General features: G+C 40.6%; 2 protein-coding genes across 7 annotated transcripts in view; both read right to left on the minus strand.

Moving 5' to 3' along the window:
• The window catches only part of FAR2 (fatty acyl-CoA reductase 2), a 186,596-nt gene that overhangs the window by 146,414 nt on the left and 22,250 nt on the right, over positions 1–17,932 (minus strand). The window lies entirely within an intron of this gene.
• The window catches only part of LOC134807533 (collagen alpha-1(II) chain-like), a 59,740-nt gene continuing 58,651 nt past the window's right edge, over positions 16,844–17,932 (minus strand). Inside the window, exon 5 of the mRNA XM_063786185.1 lies at positions 16,844–17,921. The gene's annotated coding sequence lies outside the window, so the exon portion shown is untranslated. The remainder of the gene's footprint in view (positions 17,922–17,932) is intronic.

Below are 17,932 nucleotides of genomic sequence, written 5' to 3' on the forward strand. Positions count from 1 at the left end.
GCCAAAGCTGGAACAAATTGAACAATAAAATAAATAACGTAGTATTTGGATTATTACACAAAGTATGATATCATTATCCATGAGTTTGTACTGATATAAATAAATAAATGTTTGAATAAAGAGATAAGTGAGGAATAATGGGCAAATCTTCCATACAGGAGAATTCCAAATAATAAATGTGGCTGTTCCCCTTTCCGGGAGATGCGGCTGAGTTCCCTTTCCCCCTTCTCCTTGAAGGTTGGGTAGACTTAGTGCTCTGCTTCTAAAGCATAAAATATGAAGAAGGAAAAATAGTAACTTTATAGGGGAGAAATTAAGCAAGCACTACCTGAACTAAGTGATGAAGGTTAACATCTCCAGTAATGGCATGTGGCTACCTATCAAAAAGCCCTGATATGATATGATAAGAAGAACACATCACCTCTAGGGCAGTCTTTCAAAACACCCCTAATTTGAGCCTAATTATGAGGGGAAAACATCAGATAAACCTCAGACTGGGAAAATTTTTATAGGGTACCTGACCAGACTCTTCAAAACTGTCAGGGTCATGAAAACAAACAAACAAACAAAAAAACAAAAAAACAAGAAAAGACTGAGGAAATATCAGAGACCAGAGAAAACTAGGGTGATTTGATGACTAAATGCAGTGTGGTAGCTGGGATTTGATCCTGGAACAGAAAAAGGAGATTAATGGAAAAACTGGTGAAATTCAAATAAAGCCTTGAGTTCAGTTAGTATTCATGTACCGTGGTATATTAAGATGCTAACAATGGTGGGAACTGGGTGAAAGTGTGCAGAAACCCTCTGTACTATCTTTAAACTTTTCTGTAAATCTAAAATTATCCCCAAATTATCAAATTATCCCCAAATTATCAAATTATCCCGAAGTTCATCTTAAAAACTTAAAAAAAAGGCTGCTTTTACACTGTAGGGTAAAAGTTGGAAAATTTAGCAGAGTGTTCACTATACAGCAAATGAACATAAAATGAGAAATAAATGAAAATTAAGGGCAGAAAAGCTGGGTGGTGATAGACCCGAAGCTAAAGGTGAGGTTTTATGGACCTCACTAAAATACTAGAAGAAAACAACAATGGAAAAATTGGGAAATTGGGTTTTAAAAGCAGAAGCATAAATATTTTTTATAATATACTTAGTGGGTGAACTGGAAGAAAAATATAGTTTCATAGTGATACAATAATTAGTAATCCCTAAATCTGTCTTTTTTGAATTTAAAGTCATTATAACAACTCAACATCATGAGGCCAGCATGAGGATGGGAGATGGGATGAGCAGTCTATACAGTCATAGTGAAGGTAGTGATTCTGAAATAGCCAGAATAAGGGCCAGCAAATTATGGTCCATGTGCCAAGTCCAGCCCACAGCCTGTTTTCGTAAATGTAGTTTTACGAAATGAAACTGGCTGATTGGAACACAGTCCCAGTAGTTTACATATTGGCTACTGCTGCTTTCATGCTACAATGGGAAGCAGAGTTGAGTAGTTCTGACAGAAACCATTAAGTTGGTAAAGCATAAAATATTTATAATCTGGACTTTACAGAAAATTCAGCCAGAAAGTATAGACAAAAGCAGACATACAGATCCATTGTCCAGATTACACAACTCTCTATTTTGGTGGAGGAAAATAGACCCACAAAAATATATGTAGACTAGAAAAGACCATTTATTTTATTCTCTTTTTAGGGCACAAAGGTATCAAATCCCAGCTAAATTATGAATAAATCATTCCCTTAAATCTTTTCAGACAAGATGACATGATTGCCTCTTTCTCATGATCTAAACCTGGATGTACAGGCTCAATATACTTTAAAATCTATGGTTTGCTGGGTTTAAAGACTTAAAAATTAAAAGGTTTGTATCTGAAATCCAAATAAAAAATTATATATATATATACGCTTCTTACTTCAGGGTTATTTCAATTGAAAGTCAAGCAGAAATAAAAAGATTTATGAAAAATAATTATATAATACTCCAAGCAAAACGTTATTTAATAACTGAGCTCTAGAGAAATGAAGAAAAATTGACAAAATAGTTACATTCAATACAGCAAGAAAGAATGCCAGAAGGAGCTTAGTAACACATAAAATTGATATTGTAAAAAAAAGGGTTAAGACATAAATACTTTATTAGCTGGAGGAAATACAGGAATGTTTATGGAAGTTTCAGCAAGAAAAATTACGCAAATACTACTACCAAGAACAGTTATAAGAACTAAGCGGGGCCGGGCGCGGTGGCTCACACCTGTAATCCCAGCACTTTGGGAGGCCGAGGTGGGCGGATCACGAGGCCAGGAGATCGAGACCATCCTGGCTAACACGGTGAAACCCCGTCTCTACTAAAAATACAAAAAATTAGCCGGTTGTGGTGGCGGGCGCCTGTAGTCCCAGCTACTTGGAAGGCTGAGGCAGGAGAATGGCGTGAACCCGGGAGGCGGAGCTTACAGCGAGCCGAGATTGCGCCACTGCACTCCAGCCTGTGCGACAGAGCGAGACTCAGTCTCAAAATAAATAAATAAACAAATAAATAAATAAATAATAAATAAATAAATAAAGAACTAAGCTGTATAATTCTAACAAGAAGGGCTAGAAACTTGTGCTCAGGTACTATCCTACATAAATAATGAAAGCAATTAGGGCAAATGGTAAAGATATTGCATATTTTTCAGAAAAAGAATATGTCCAGCCTGGAATTATCAAATGGGCCATTTAGCTCCAGACCTAAAAAAAATACTCAAGTGACTCATCCAGAAATCAATTCGCAACTCCTTAAAGATCAGAGAACACAAAATAATCTCAAGCGATTATTTGCAATTTGCAACTCCTTAAAAGATCAGAGGAGACAAAATAATGATGAACATGGATTTGGCTTTCTGTAAAACAGTCTATCAGACCAATCTCCTGTCTCTATGACACAGTGACAGGAACAGTAGACGGAGTCAGCTGAAGTCCTGCACTCGGGTGCTTATGACACTAATTTGTGAGAAAGACACACAGGATCTCCTAGACCTGCAATATGGGGGCCACACCTAGGCACATGTGGCTACTGGGCACCTGCACTGTGGCTAGTCTGAATTGAGATGTACTGTTAAGTATAAATATATAACAGATTTTGAAAACTTAGCACAAAAAATATCTCATTAATAATTTTATATTGATTACATATTGAAATGATAAAGGTTTATGTAGACAGGGTTAAAGAAAATATACTATCAAAATTAATTTCACTAGTTTTTAAATATTTTAATGTGACAGCAAATTTAATATTACAGGTGACTTGCATTTATGCCTCACATGATGTTGCTGTTTAATAGCACTGTCTGAAATATAGACTAATGCTAAGCCCAGAACATCATGGAAAAATCTCGTATCATATGTGAACATTAGTTTTTCCTTCTGTCTATGGAGCAGGGGGAGGTTGAGAGGTTGGCGTGTAGGATGGGGGCAGGATAATTATTTGTTGAGTGGGCGTGTCCCTTGTATTGCAGTATGTTTGGTATTTCTAGGTCCCACCCACTCATGCTCTGCCACCTCTAGTCATGACAACCAAAAAACACTCTTCTCGTGTTACCAAATGCTCCTGGGGTACAGTGGGGCAATATTATCCCATGTCAAAGGCAGATGAGCTAGGAGATAGCAAAGATTCTTTCCACTGCTGAATTTTTATGATTCTACAGTGTGATTTTTATAAAACTCCCTTTTTTGTCTTGATTTTATAAAAATTGCTTTTTTATTAATATATTTACCTAATGTCTAATGATGGCTTATTGAGGGCTGAACTACAAAATCATTCTTGGTGTTTACCCTGTATAATGTTCTAAGTTTGTATGAAGTTTATTTTTCTGGTGCTTGTTTCCTCCTGCTTTTTATTTTATTCATTTGTATACATGTTTTGTGCTGTAAGCAGGATCATAAGCTCTGATGGAAGAAACAATAAACTTTCTCTCTCATAACAAATGAACAATAGATACCAATGAAGTAAAGGGATCCAGAGGACAGGATAGTTTTCTAGATTGACTTAGAATCTGGTGTTATTTAATATTTTCAGTGGGACTAGGGTAGTGGAATATATCATTAATTTGAAATTTAACCATATGCTGCCTTTTGTAGTAAAAAACTGACATAGATTTAAAATTATCTATGAATTATCCACATGAAATAAAATTAGAATAGGGCAGAGAATTATGTCTTACTGAGGTAATAAATTACATTTAAAAATAACTATATGATATCATATACATTTTCTAATTTAGGAATTGAAAGAACCCTATGAAACAGACATTATCACTTCCATTTTATTAAGAGGAAACTGAGGTTTAAGGTTAGCAACCTGATGATAAAAATGTCAGAATTTGAACCGAGAACTTGAACTTAGGTCATCTGATGCCTAGGCTGATGGTATTTTTACCTATTCCTACTGAGAATTCAACACAGAAGAAATAGATTCTTAAAAATGAAGGAGAGATTTAACTAAGCCTCACAAATTTTGAGGGTTGGGGTGAGACACCAGAATATGCTACTAAAGATTTTTAAAACTCCCTCTTTAGGGACCTTTAAGAATGAAGGGGCCGGGCTCGGTTGCTCACGCCTGTAATCCCAGTACCTTAGGGGGCTAAGGTGGGTGGATCGCTTGATGTCAGGAGTTTGAGACCAGCCTGGTCAACATGGTGAAACCCTGTCTCTACTAAAAATAGAAAAAAATTAGCTGGGCATGGTGGTGGGCACCAGTAATCCCAGCTACTCGGGAGGTTGAGGCAGGAGAATCATTTGAACCTGGGAAGCGGAGGTTGCAGTGAGCTGAGATCGCGCCATTGCACTCCAGCCTGGGCGACAGGGCGAGACTCCATCTCAAAAAAAAAAAAAAAAAAAGATGCTAGATTAGCCTTTACAATGGTTCTTAGGAACCAGCCCATATAATTTTTCACAGTGAAAGAGTGGAAGTAATTCAAAAGAAGTACAGTCTTGAACTCTGAGTGGTATTTAAGAATTCAGTGACAATTTACCTTGCCTACACCTCTTTATTTAAAGCCTGACCTAATCTTTCCCAGAACTGCAGATTCAAATTGATTTCTGTGGCTTGGATAGACAATTATCCCAGTGGAGTTATGTAAGGTCCTTTATAGAGGAGAAAAATCAGCCTCTCAGAAATTTTCTGCCTTTGTGCTGATACTTGTTTTTATTGAGGTAAAATTCACATAACACAAAATAAATAATTTTAAAGGGTACCACTCTTTAACATAATTTTTTGTTATGTGTTGCCACTTAGTAATTCACAATGGTACACAGCCATAACCCTTATCAAGTTCCAAATCTGTGTTGACATTTGCAGTTAAGAAAATTTTAGCATTTTTAAAGGTTTCCTAATAAAATAATGAGGTGGTATAGATTCTGAAAATCTGAAGGCATCTAGTAAATGTTCATTTGGAATTAAACTAGCCATTTAATACATGAATGATACATGATTGTGCTTGATAAATGAATGATAATAAAAGTTAAAGTGCTGTTAAAAACCAAGGTAAAATGCTAGCTAGAGACTGTCTTACGGAAAAGTCCTATTTCTCCATTTTATCTTCAGTATGAACATAAAAGCTGCACTACAAAACACTATAGCCATATTTCAAATGAAATTTGATTGCTGTTAACTGTAGAAAATTCCATATTTATTGGAAAAAGATGCATTCCAGATGCATTTAGAAAGTATAATTAACAGAACAGATGGTGAGATGAATATGGCAGTGAAGGAGAGAATGTTGTCAAAAATCTCCCTTAAGATTCAGACTTCATTCATATGGGCCAGGAACACTTAGAAGAAACCTAGTTTGGAAGGAAGATCTTGAGTTCGAATTGGGCTAGGATCAATTTCTAGTCTCTTTGAGACAATCATATGAGTTAGGAATAGAGAGGAGTTGTTTGGATTGGAGATTATGTTTGTGAGTCATTGATATGTAGGTGATAATAATTGAAAGGGGAGGAATGAATGAAACTGCTAAGGGAATTGGAAAAGGAGGCCAAGGAAAGAATGTTGAGGAATCTTAAAAGAGTGAATTGTCAGGATGGGACAACTGAAGACCTTGAGAATGAGCAACTGCAGAGGTAGGAGGAAAACCAGGAGAGTGTATTGTCATAAAGGCCAAAAAGAAGGGGTATTTCTGAAACGATGTACTGACAGGAGTTGAATACCACTGAGACTTCCGCTTTAATGAGGACTGGAATGCAATTGGCCTTAGGGATGTGATGGTTACTGAGATTTTACTGTAGCAAGAGTTGTTTAGTGGAGTGATGGAGGAACAGGATTATAGGTCAGATTGGAATGGACTATGGAGTCAATGGAAAGTAAAAAAAAAAAAAAGACAATGAGTAAAGATAATTCCCTCTGAAGATTCCTCCTGAAGGGGCAGAGATGAGCAATAGCTCTGGAAGGAATAGGTGTGAATGGGAAAATGAAGAGATACATAGATAACCCTTATGCTGCTCAGGGTCTCATCCCCTAAACTGCCCTCTCCCAGTAAAACCCTCCATCTACATCCTTGATGTTGAGGGAATTCACTTCATTTATCCATCCACTCTTGGCCCAACTAAACCAATCTCTTAAACTAGTAGAAAGATATGACCCCTTCCAGGCACATACTTACATTTTAACCAGAAACTCATTGTCTTCTGATAGTGAGAGGTGAAGCCAGCTGGACTTCTGGGTTGGGTGGGGACTTGGAGAACTTTTCTGTCTTACAAGAGGATTGTAAATGCACCAATCAGCACTCTGTAAAAATGCACCAATCAGCGCTCTGTGTCTAGCTAAAGGATTGTAAATGCACCAATCAGCACTCTGTGTCTAGCTAAAAGACTGTAAATGCACCAACCAGCACTGTGTAAAAATGCTCCAATCAGCACTCTGTGTCTAGCTAAAGGATTGTAAATGCACCAATCAGCACTCTATAAAATGGACCAATCAGCAGGATGTGGAAGGGGACAAATAAAGGAATAAAAGCTGGCCACTGCAGCCAGCAGCTGCAACCCGCTCGGGTCCCCTTCCATACGTGGAAGCTGTGTTCTTTTGCTCTTCACAGTAAATCTTGCTGCTGCTCACTCTTTGGGTCCACACCACCTTTAAGGGCTGTAACACCCGCTGTGAAGGTCTGCGGCTTCATTCTTGAAGTCAGCGAGACCAAGAACCCACCGGAAGGAACCAACTCCGCACACAATAGTAGTGTTAGCACCCAAGGATGGCTTCTATGGGAGAGACACTTGGTCTGGGAATCTTTCCTCTCTTCAAATCACATACATTTTCCTAAGATTACATGTATTGTTCAATGAGCTATCTATCTATAATCTGTCTATCTATCTGTCTATCCTCTATCTGTAAAATCATCTTTAACCTCCATTTATACTCAAAAAAATATAAAGGCCTGAAAATCTCCAGATTGCCTTTTATTTTCTTTTGTGTTTGCTTTTAAGATGGGATATTCTTGAATATTCTTAAATGCCAATAGGTAGAATCAAGTATTGGGGGAAATGTTGAGATTAAAGCACAGAAAAAATAATTAGGGTGTGAATTGCCTGAAAGGCAGAAGGGTATCCAACTTAGAGCCCAGATGGGCAGATTTACCCTAGATTGGAAGAGGAACAGCTCCTCTGTACAGCAGTAGGGAAAGAGGAGCTGATGGGTGTCACTGAATTTAGGTCTGTTATTCTGGTGGGAGGCAGGTTCTTTCTACTCTCTTGCATCTTCTCTGTGAAGTGAGTCATGTGGTGAGAGTGGAGTGGAGGAGAGGCACTGAAAGTTTCCGGAAGCAGTGAAAACACAAGCTGACAAGAGACGCCATTGTTGTCATTGCTGTTGTTTTGATAATTTTATAAGTTAGAAATTTGAGCTAGGAGTCTATTTTCCAAAGAACATGTTCTCCTAAAAAAATTGGCTAGTTTTTCATGAAACTCACAAAAATCTTCTTAATTCTTAATGAAGTAGTAGTAATATAATATTAATGATACTATTTTAGCTTTAGTGACTCAAAGGAGGTGTTTAATAAGTGCTTTTATTAAAACAGAAAAAACATTCAACCTTTAGTGTGTAATTTTACGGGTGAACGTCAGGAAAACTAATCTAAAAATTTATCTCTCTGTTTCTCAATTGTTACAAGATGTATTTGAAAGATTCTAAGCATAATAACAAGATAAACACTGGTTATTGAGTCAAGCAGAAAAACATGCAATTCTATATTTTGTAGATAAGTACATAGGAATTAATGAATATTTAAGGGTAATAAAACTAGATACAACATATTTTGATTATGTAAAAATATATGTGCTTGGAAAAGATAAAAAAAGAAGCTGTCTTCCTCCTCCCACACCAAAAATGTAAGAAGATATATCACAAACTGATATTCTTTCTGTACATAGAAGGATTATGAGAAGAAAATGAGAAAACCAAATGATTTCTCAGGCAATCGGAGGTTTTCAGGCTTTTATATTTTGTGAGTATGAATGGAAGTCAAAGGAGATTTTACAGATAGAGAATAGATAGATAGATAGATAGATAGATAGATAGATAGATAGATAGATAGATAAACATGAATAATACATGTGATCTTAGGAAAATACATACAATTTGAAAAGAGAAAAGATTCCCCAGACCAAGTATCTCTCCCATAAAAGTCATCCTTGGGGCCTAAAAATACTATCAGAAGACAATGAAATTTCTGGTTAAAATGTAAATATGTGTCTGGAAGGGATCATATCCTTCTAACTAGTTTAAGAGGTTGGTTTAGTTGAGCCACAAGTGAATGGACAAGTTAAGTGAACTCCCTAAACATGAAGGATGTGGATGGAGGGTTTTATTGGGAGAGGGCAGTTCGGGACCCTGAGCAGCATAAGGGAACTGGAAACTCATGTTGGAAGAAGCAAAGAACTCAGAGGCATTTTGTGCACCCTTGAGTATCTTTATGATACTGGGCTTCTCAATATAATCATTGAGTCATTACTGCTCTGCAAGAACAGGGCACAATGAGAAGTGATATCTTGCTTTGTTTTGTTTTTTTGATCAAGAAAAGCAATATCTTTTGCTTCATATAAGCATTCTTTTATTATTTTACCCACCGTGAATTTGCTTTTAGATTAGCTCCACACATCACACCTTCTGCTGGTAAGAGTGAGTGAGCCTTTGAGGGAAGTTTTTGTTGAATTTGGCTTTCCTGGGGATGGTTGATTTTAGCTTTCCTTGACTGATTTTGTGAACTACTGAATTGTCTCAAGGTTGCTCTTAAAGAGGATTTTCCATTGCAAATATGAGATAAACACCCAAGTCTGTAATATCCATACTCCTCAGCCCAGCTACTTTGAAAGGCAAGGTTTTTTTGTTTGTTTTTTTCATCAGCCACTTTTCTCCTCTTGGAAGTAGTCATAGAAGAGTTTTAAATTTTATAGAGAAAATGGCCCATATTATTCCCATCAACGGTGGTCCCTTCTATAATACCTGACTAGTAGAATCACAGCTTACAACTGATTACTTGATTCAGACACTGGATCACTAAAGTAGAGGAGACAGATGGGGCCAGGCAGAGTTTGATTCTCTCCATGCCTCAGTTTTTCCACTCATCATAGGAAAAGTATTCCTGAAATTAGATCATACAAGATAGAATGGCCATGGACTGCCTGACAAGGTCAGAGTAGGTAGGTGTCGCTCTGATGTTGTGGAAAGTGAACAAAGGAGTCTTAGTATGATAGGTCTGGGTGTGAATGCCAGCTTTGAAAAGAATTTTCACCTTTGCATTTCAGTTCTGTCTTCTGTTGAATGGGGCTCATGCCTGGCTTGTTGCTTTGTTGTGAGGCTTAACGGGAATGTATGTAAAGAACCTGGCATAGGATAAGTACACAGCAAATGGCTATGAATGGAAAAAAATCTCTGAACTACCTAGCCCAATGTTCCAGGCATGGGAGAAGCCTGCTACATATAAGTGTCCTTGGTCTTTCCTCCTTCCATGATGTATATCAGCAACTTTCTGAATATTGACATCAGGAGTCACACACAATGCAATTAAGAGATTGTTATGGGCTGAATTTTGTCCCCCTCAAATTAATATGTTGAAGTTCTAACCTTGATAACCTCAGAATGTGACCATATTTGGAGATAAGGACCTTATAGAGGTAATTCAGTTAAAATGAGGTCTTTAGAGTGGGCCCTAAACTGACCTGACTGGTGTCCTTATAAGTAGAGGAAACCTGCACACAAACACATACAGAGAGAAAATGTTCTGAAGACACAGGAAAAAGATGGCCATCTACCAGCCAAAGAGAGAGAGAGGCCAGGAACAGCTCCTTCCCGATGGCCCTCGGAAGGAACCAACCCTGCCAGCATCTTGATCTCAGATATCTAGCCTCCAGAACTGTGAGAAAATGCATGTCTGCTGTTTCAGCCATCCAGTCAGTGGTATCTTGCTGTAGCAGCCCTAGCAAATTCATCCAGTGAAATTAAGACAGAACATTCAATAAACACATAAATTAAGCCACATATTGTCAGCAAAGGAAGATATTTTTTGAATAAGTTCTCTAATGTAGTTTCTCTAGTTTCCATATCCTATACTACAAGAAGCAATATCAAAGAACATGGGCCTTACCATATTAGAAAAACAAGGCTGTCCCCCGTCCTGGGCCCCTTTTTGAAAAAAAAATTGAGACAAGATCTTGCTGTTTCACCCAGGTGGAGTACAGTGGCACTATTGTGGCTCACTGCAGACTCGACCTCCCAGACTCAAGCAATACTCCCACCGCAGCCTCCCAGGTAGCTGGGACTACAGACACGCACCATTATGCCTGAACTAATTTTTGTATTTTCTTGTAGAGATGGGGCTTGGCCATGTTACCCAGGCTAGTCTCCAACTCCTGGGCTCAAGCAATCTGCCCACCTCAGCCTCCCAAAGTGCTGGAATTACAGGCATGAGCCACCACACCCTCCTTTTTCTTAAAACAAAATTATTTATGGGCATATGCTTTTTAAAACATTATCACTTAATGTAAATTTTAAGAACATAAAATAGTGGTGGTACTGGGAATGAATTTTACTCCAATTTCTTTTTTTTGTTGTTGTTATAATGGTTACAACTAATCTCATCCATTTAGGCCACTATTTCTGAGGACTATTAATTTTACAGTGACCACCAGATGAAAATCATTAGTTTATTCTTCATGTAGCAGACCAGGAGTGTGTGTCTCACATGAGATGCCATGAATTGCATTTGAAATTTTAGAGGCACAGCATAGACTATCCACCATCTTGTCACTGAGCTCCTTCCCATTAGCAGAACAGATAATGGAAATTTTCCTTACTTCTTTTTGCATGATTCTTCCCATAATGGCAATTTGCCTTCTGGACAGAATATACAGTGGCTGAGGTTTTTTGTTGTTGTTGTTTGTTTTTTGTTTGTTTTTTCATGCTTATACTACAATAGCTATTTAATTATAAAGTTAATAATTACATGTAATCTCAGGAAAATCTTGGAACGCATCTGTGAAATGGGGATAAAAATACCATCTAGAGCCCAGAGTAAATGCCCCGCTCTAGGATTTTGTCCAGTTCTGAGATCTATGAATGTGTGAATTTGACTACAGTTCAGGTATTGTGTCAGAGTAATGTAATTTCAATGCTTTTTTTCAACCCACTACCCATTTTTATCATTTGCAAGTACCTTATTACTTCTCCATCTGTCGGAGAAAACCCTAGGATAGCCCTTGTTAGTTAGCCACAGGAAATCTGGTTATACCCCAATTTTTAGTTGAAATCTCTGCCACTGGCAGAGTTCTCAGTGACATCATTCTACTATCCACACTTTTTTCACAGAAGTATTTTTATAATAATACTTTCTAGTAAAAACAAAAATAGAAGCAGAAAAGAGCACCTCTTAAAAATCTCTAATCAAACCTGGAGCCAGCTCTGTTTTTTGCACTGTACATTATTTGGAAACTAAAGATCCCCCCCGCCATTGCTATCCTGGATCCACTGCAGCTGGAATAGACTGGAATAAGACTGATGAGATTCGGGTCAAGTGTCTGAAAATCTGGGTGTTTGTTTGAAGGCACTCAAATATCATCTCTAAAAGATTTGGCTCCATTTCCTGTTGCATCATTCATAAACTTCCTCAGGCTCTTAATCGGGTTATTTATTTAAATCGAATGCATTTCAGAAAGTTCCTTGGCTTGAGACAATATTGACTATTGCTTCATTTTGTGACAGAAGCACTCGGTGTTGATCAGTCTTGTTTAACCCAGTTGATGATGGACAGGAGGTCAGCATGGCTAAATGAAATTTATTGGTAGTTTGTTAAAGAATACTAATTTAACCTATAATTTCTGCCTTCTCCACAACCAAGCCATCACTTCTTCTTTGAAAAAGTATTCAGTTAATCTATCTCAAGTTTCCTTTTTTTTCCCTTTTCTCCATTACATTGACGTGTGTCCACATTGCCCATATGAACACAGAGTAGCTAAGGCAGAATCAAAATGGTCAGGGGCACAGCCTAAATGTTTACACACTGAATTCAAGATCTTAGGCAAGTTTAACACATTCACATTTTCTTTATACTATATTTATAGCATCATTTCCTCAGCCTGTGTTATAAGCCACTGAGTAATTTTGACTTTTTGTTCAAATATCATAACAATTGTTAATATAAGCATGACAGTTTTAGCTATCATTCTTATTTCCTTTTTTCTAGATCATCTTTCAACTAGTTAATACAAACAATTTTCTCAAATAAAAATGAGCTTTCTTTTTCTGAAAGAGCTGTCTCTTTTCCCAGTTGAAAAAAAAATGCAAACTAAAGATGTTCAAAACGTTGTCTTTGAGACTGACAGATGACCTGCTTGCTTTCACTGTTCTCATTCAAACTCAGCTGGAATTCTGATGACCAGACATCACAGAGCTTCATGGCAGGCCAGTGGCCCTGATGATGGCAAAGCACACCACAGGCAGTAAATTGACTCAGAAAAGCAAATGAACAATTATTTCAATTACTGAAAAATAAATATCTTATATCCATTAGAAATTAAATCTTTTCTTTAAATAAAGCTGCTAAGCATTTCCCCAAAACTTTCATATGAGGAATCTGGGGAGCGTAAAATTAAATGATGATAATGATGATCTTAAAATACTTCCTGATATGTTTAGTGCTTTTGAAAATTTAATTACTATGTATGTATCTTATAAAACTATGGAGGTGCAAATTTAAAATTTCCAACCTTTTAAATTTCATAAACTGAGGTCACCTAGCTTTTACTTTTGATATTAAATTTTGGTATTTTGCTTTATTTTTCAATTTTTACTCTAGCATTTTATAAGATTGAGAGATGAAGCCAGCTGGACTTCCTGGGTCGAGTGGGGACTTGAAGAACTTTTCTGTCTAGCTAGAAGATTGTAAACACACCAGTCAGTGCTCTGTGTCTAGCTAAAGGATTGTAAATGCACCAATCAACACTCTGTAAAAATGCACCAATCAGCGCTCTGGGTCTCGCTAAAGGATTGTAAACGCACCAATCAGCACTCTGTAAAAACGCACCAAATAAGCACTCTGTGTCTAGCTAAAGGATTGTAAATACACCAATCAGCATTCTGCAAAATGGACCAAACAGCACTCTGTAAAATGGACCAATCAACGCTCTGTAAAATGGATCAATCAGCAGGATGGGGGCAGGGACAAATAAGGGAATAAAAGCTGGCCACCCCAGCCAGCAGCTGCAACATGCTCGGGTCCCCTTTCACATTGAGGAAGCTTTGTTCTTAAGCTCTTCACAATAAATCTTGCTGCTGCTCACTCTTTGGGTCCACACCACCTTTAAGAACTGTAACACTTGCCTTGAAGGTCTGCAGCTTCATTCTTGAAGTCAGCAAGACCATGAACCCAGCAGAAGGAAGAAACTCAGGACACATCTGAAGGAACAGACTCCAGACCCACCACCTTTAAGAGCTGTAACACTCACCACGAAGGTCTGCGGCTTCATTCTTGCAGTCAGCGAGACCAAGAACCCACTGGAAGGAACCAATTCTGGACACACTTTGGTGACCCAGATGGGGCAATCAGCTATCGCCAAGAGGGAAGTACCATTGGATCCCTTTCACTTGCTATTCTGTCCTACTTTTCCTTAGAATTTGGGGGCTAAATACTGGGCACCTTTTGGCCAGTTGAAAGTGACTAGTGCAGCTGCCAGACTAAAGACATGAGTGTCAGGCTTTCTGGGAAAGGGCTCTCTAACAACCCCCAACTCTTTGGAGTTGGGAGCGTTGGTTTGCCTGGAACCAGGTTCCACTTCTCCTGTACTTCTGGGCTGAGCCGAGGGTCACCAGAGAGGAAAGCCATTCAGCTTCGGGGTCCCGACAACAAGTTGGTTGACCTTGTGGCCATGAGTGGAACTCTCAAAGTCACATCGCCCAAGTGAGACTCGCCCCTCTATCCTATCTATCCTGACCCTTGCCTCCTGGGTCCTAACGCCTGTCAGACAAACTTCTTCTCACCTTTCTTCTCTGAGGCGAGTCCCACTTCTAAAAGCCACTCCTGGCCGGGTGCATTGGCTCATGCCTGTAATCCCAGCACTTTGGGAGGCCAAGGTGGGTGGATCATGAGGTCAGGAGATCGAGACCATCCTGGCTAACACAGTGAAACCCTGTCTCTACTAAAAATACAAAAAATTAGCCAGGCATGGTGGTGGGCCCCTGTAGTGCCAGCTACTTGGGAGGCTGAGACAGGAGAATGGCATGAACCGGGGAGGCGGAGCTTGCAGTGAGCCGAGATTGCACCACTGCACTCTAGCCTGGGTGACACAGCGAGACTCCATCTCAAAAAAAAAAAAAAAAAAAAAAAGAATAAAAACCACTCCCTGTCTCTGGTGCTTTTCCAGTTTCTCCTATAAGAATAATTTCTAGTATAAACTCCAGCACTCCATTCCCTTCTTTAGGCACCCGGGCTCATCAATCAGAAAGACATATTTTTTGCCCAAAGCCCCATCGTGGTGGGGGAGGGGCAGACTATCTTCTCTGGAATGTTAGGATCCCTCCTCAGACTAGCAGGCCTAACAAAAGCTATTCCTGAAGCTAGGATATGGGGAGCTTCAGAAATGATATCCTTCCTATTCAGGTGAGGACAAAAGGCATCACTCCTCCAACCCTGGAGATCACTTCCCTCCCTTGGGGTATGGCCCTCCACTTCATTTTTGGGGCATAACATCTTTACAGGACAGGGGTAAAGTCCCAATACTAACAGGAGAATGCTTAGGACTCCAACAGGTTTTCGAGAATGTGTCAGTAAGGGCCACTAAATCTGACCTTCCTCAGTCCTCTTTGTGGTCTAAGAGGACAGGCAAAGGTGCAGGTTTTTGAGAATGTGTTGGTAAGGGCCACTAAATCCAACCTTCCCCAGTCCTCCTTGTGGTCTAGGAGGAAAACTAGTGTTTCTGCTGCTGCATAGGTGAGTGCAACTATTCTGATCAGCAAGGTCTAGGGACTGTTGTGGGTTCTTGGGTAGGGGGGGTGTGGGGAAACAAACAAACCAAAACTGCGGAGAGTTTTGTCTTTCAGGTGGGAAACACTCAGGCATCAACCGGCTCACCCTTGAAATGCATCCTAAGCTATTGGGACCAATTTGACCCGCAAACCCTGAAAAAGAGGCAACACATTTTTTTCTGCACTATGGCCTGGCCCCAGTATTCTCTCTCTGATGGGGAAAAATGGTCACCTGAGGGAAGTATAAATTACAATACTATCCTGCAGCTTGATCTTTTCTGTAAGAGAGAAGGTAAATGGAGTGAAATACCTTATGTCCAAGCTTTCCTTTCATTGAAGGAGAATCCACAACTATGCAAAGCTTGCAATTTACATCCCACAAGATAACCTCTCAGCTTATCCCCATATCCTAGCCTCCCTATTGCTCCCCTTCCTATTAATGATAAGCCTCCTCTAATCTCCCCTGCCCAGAAGGAAACAAGCAAGGAAATCTCCAAAGGACCACAAAAACCCCCAGGCTATCGGTTATGTTCCCTTCAAGCTGTAGGGGAAGGGGAATTTGGCCCAACCCGGGTACACATCCCCTTCTCCCTCAAAGCAGACCCATGGAAGTTTTCAGATGATCCTGATAGGTACACAGATGTCCTACAGGCTCTAGGGCAAACCTTTGACCTCACTTGGAGAGAAGTCATGCTACTGTTACATCAAAACCTGGCCTTTAGTTAAAAGAATGCAGCTTTAGCTGCAGCCTGAGAGTTTGGAGATACCTGGTATCTTAGTCAAGTAAATGATAGAATGACAGCCGAAGAAAGGGACAAATTCCCTACCAGTCAGCAAGCCATCCCCAGTATGGAGCCCCACTGGGACCTCAACTCAGATCATGGGGACTGGAGTCAAAAACATCTGTTGACCTGTGTTCTAGAAGGACTAAGAATTAGGAAAAAGTCCATGAATTATTAAATGATGTCCACCATAACTCAGGGAAAGGAAGAAAATCCTTCTGCCTTCCTCGAGCGGCTATGGGAGGCCTTAAGAAAATATACTCCCCTGTCACCTGACTCACTCAAGGGTCAATTGGTCCTAAAAGATAAGTTTATTACCCAATCAGCTGCATATATCAGGAGAAAGCTCCAAAAGTGAGCCCTGGGTCCTGAACAAAATCTGGAGGCATTATTAAACCTGGCAACCTCGGCGTTCTATAATAGGGACCAGGGGAACAGGCTGAAAAGGAAAAGCGAGATCAGAGAAAGGCTGCAGCCTTAGTCATGGCCCTCAGACAAACAAACCTCAGTGGTTCAGAGAGGACAGAAAATGGAGCAGGCCAATCACCAGGTAGGGCTTGTTATCAGTGTGGTTTGCAAGGACACTTTATTTTTTTTTTAACTTTTAATTAAAAAGTAAACTTTAATGTCGAAAATGCAAACTTGGGGAAGACAGAAAAGATCACACACAAGGCTGTCACTTCACACTTGGAAGGTTGCACAGTGGCTGGGCAGAGGTGCTCCTCACTTCCCAGATGGGGCAGCAGCCAGGCAGAGGCGCTTCTCACTTCCCAGATGGGGCAGCGACCAGGCAGAGACACTTCTCACTTCCCAGACGGTGGGGCAGCCGGGCAGAGGCACTCCTCCCTTCTCAGACAGTTGGTGGCCGGGCAGAGGGCACTCCTCACATCCCAGATGGTTGGTGGCCAGGCAGAGGCGCTCCTCACTTCCCAGACATTTGGTGGCTGGGCAGAGGCGCTCCTCACTTCCCAGACAGTTGGTGGCCAGGCAGAGGTGCTCCTCACTTCCCAGATGAGGCAGCGGCCAGACAGAGGCGCTCCTCACTTCCCAGACTGGGCGGCAGGCAGGCAGAGGTGCTCCTTACTTCCCAGATGGTTGGCGGCCGGGCAGAGGCACTCCTCACTTCCCAGTCAGTTGGGCGGCAGGGCAGAGATGCTCCTCACTTCCCAGATGGGGTGGCGGCCAGGCAGAGACACTCTTCACTTACTAGACAGGGCAGCGGCCGGGCAGAGGTGCTCCTCAGTTCCCAGACAGTGGGCAGCTGGGCAGAGGCACTTCTCACTTCCTGGATGGTGGGCAGTCAGTCCGAGGTGCTCCTCACATCCCAGATGGGGCGGCAGCTGGGCAGAGGCCCTCATCACTTCCCAGATGGTTGGCGGCCAGGCAGAGGTGCTCCTCACTTCACAGGTGGTTGGTGGGCCGGCAAAGGCACTCCTCACTTGCCAGATGGGGCGGCAGCTGGGCAGAGGCACTCCTCACATCCCAGACAGTGGGCAGCTGGGCAGAGGCACTCCACACTTCCCAGATGGTTGGGCAGCCGGGCAGAGGCGCTCCTCACATCCCAGATGGGGTGGCAGCTGGGCAGAGGTGCTCCTCACTTCCCAGATGGGGCAGCAGCCGGGCAGAGGCACTCCTCACGCAAGGACACTTTAAAAAAG

This window comes from Pan troglodytes, chromosome 10 (assembly GCF_028858775.2).
Source record: "Pan troglodytes isolate AG18354 chromosome 10, NHGRI_mPanTro3-v2.0_pri, whole genome shotgun sequence".
In the NCBI taxonomy this organism is placed as follows: domain Eukaryota; kingdom Metazoa; phylum Chordata; class Mammalia; order Primates; family Hominidae; genus Pan; species Pan troglodytes.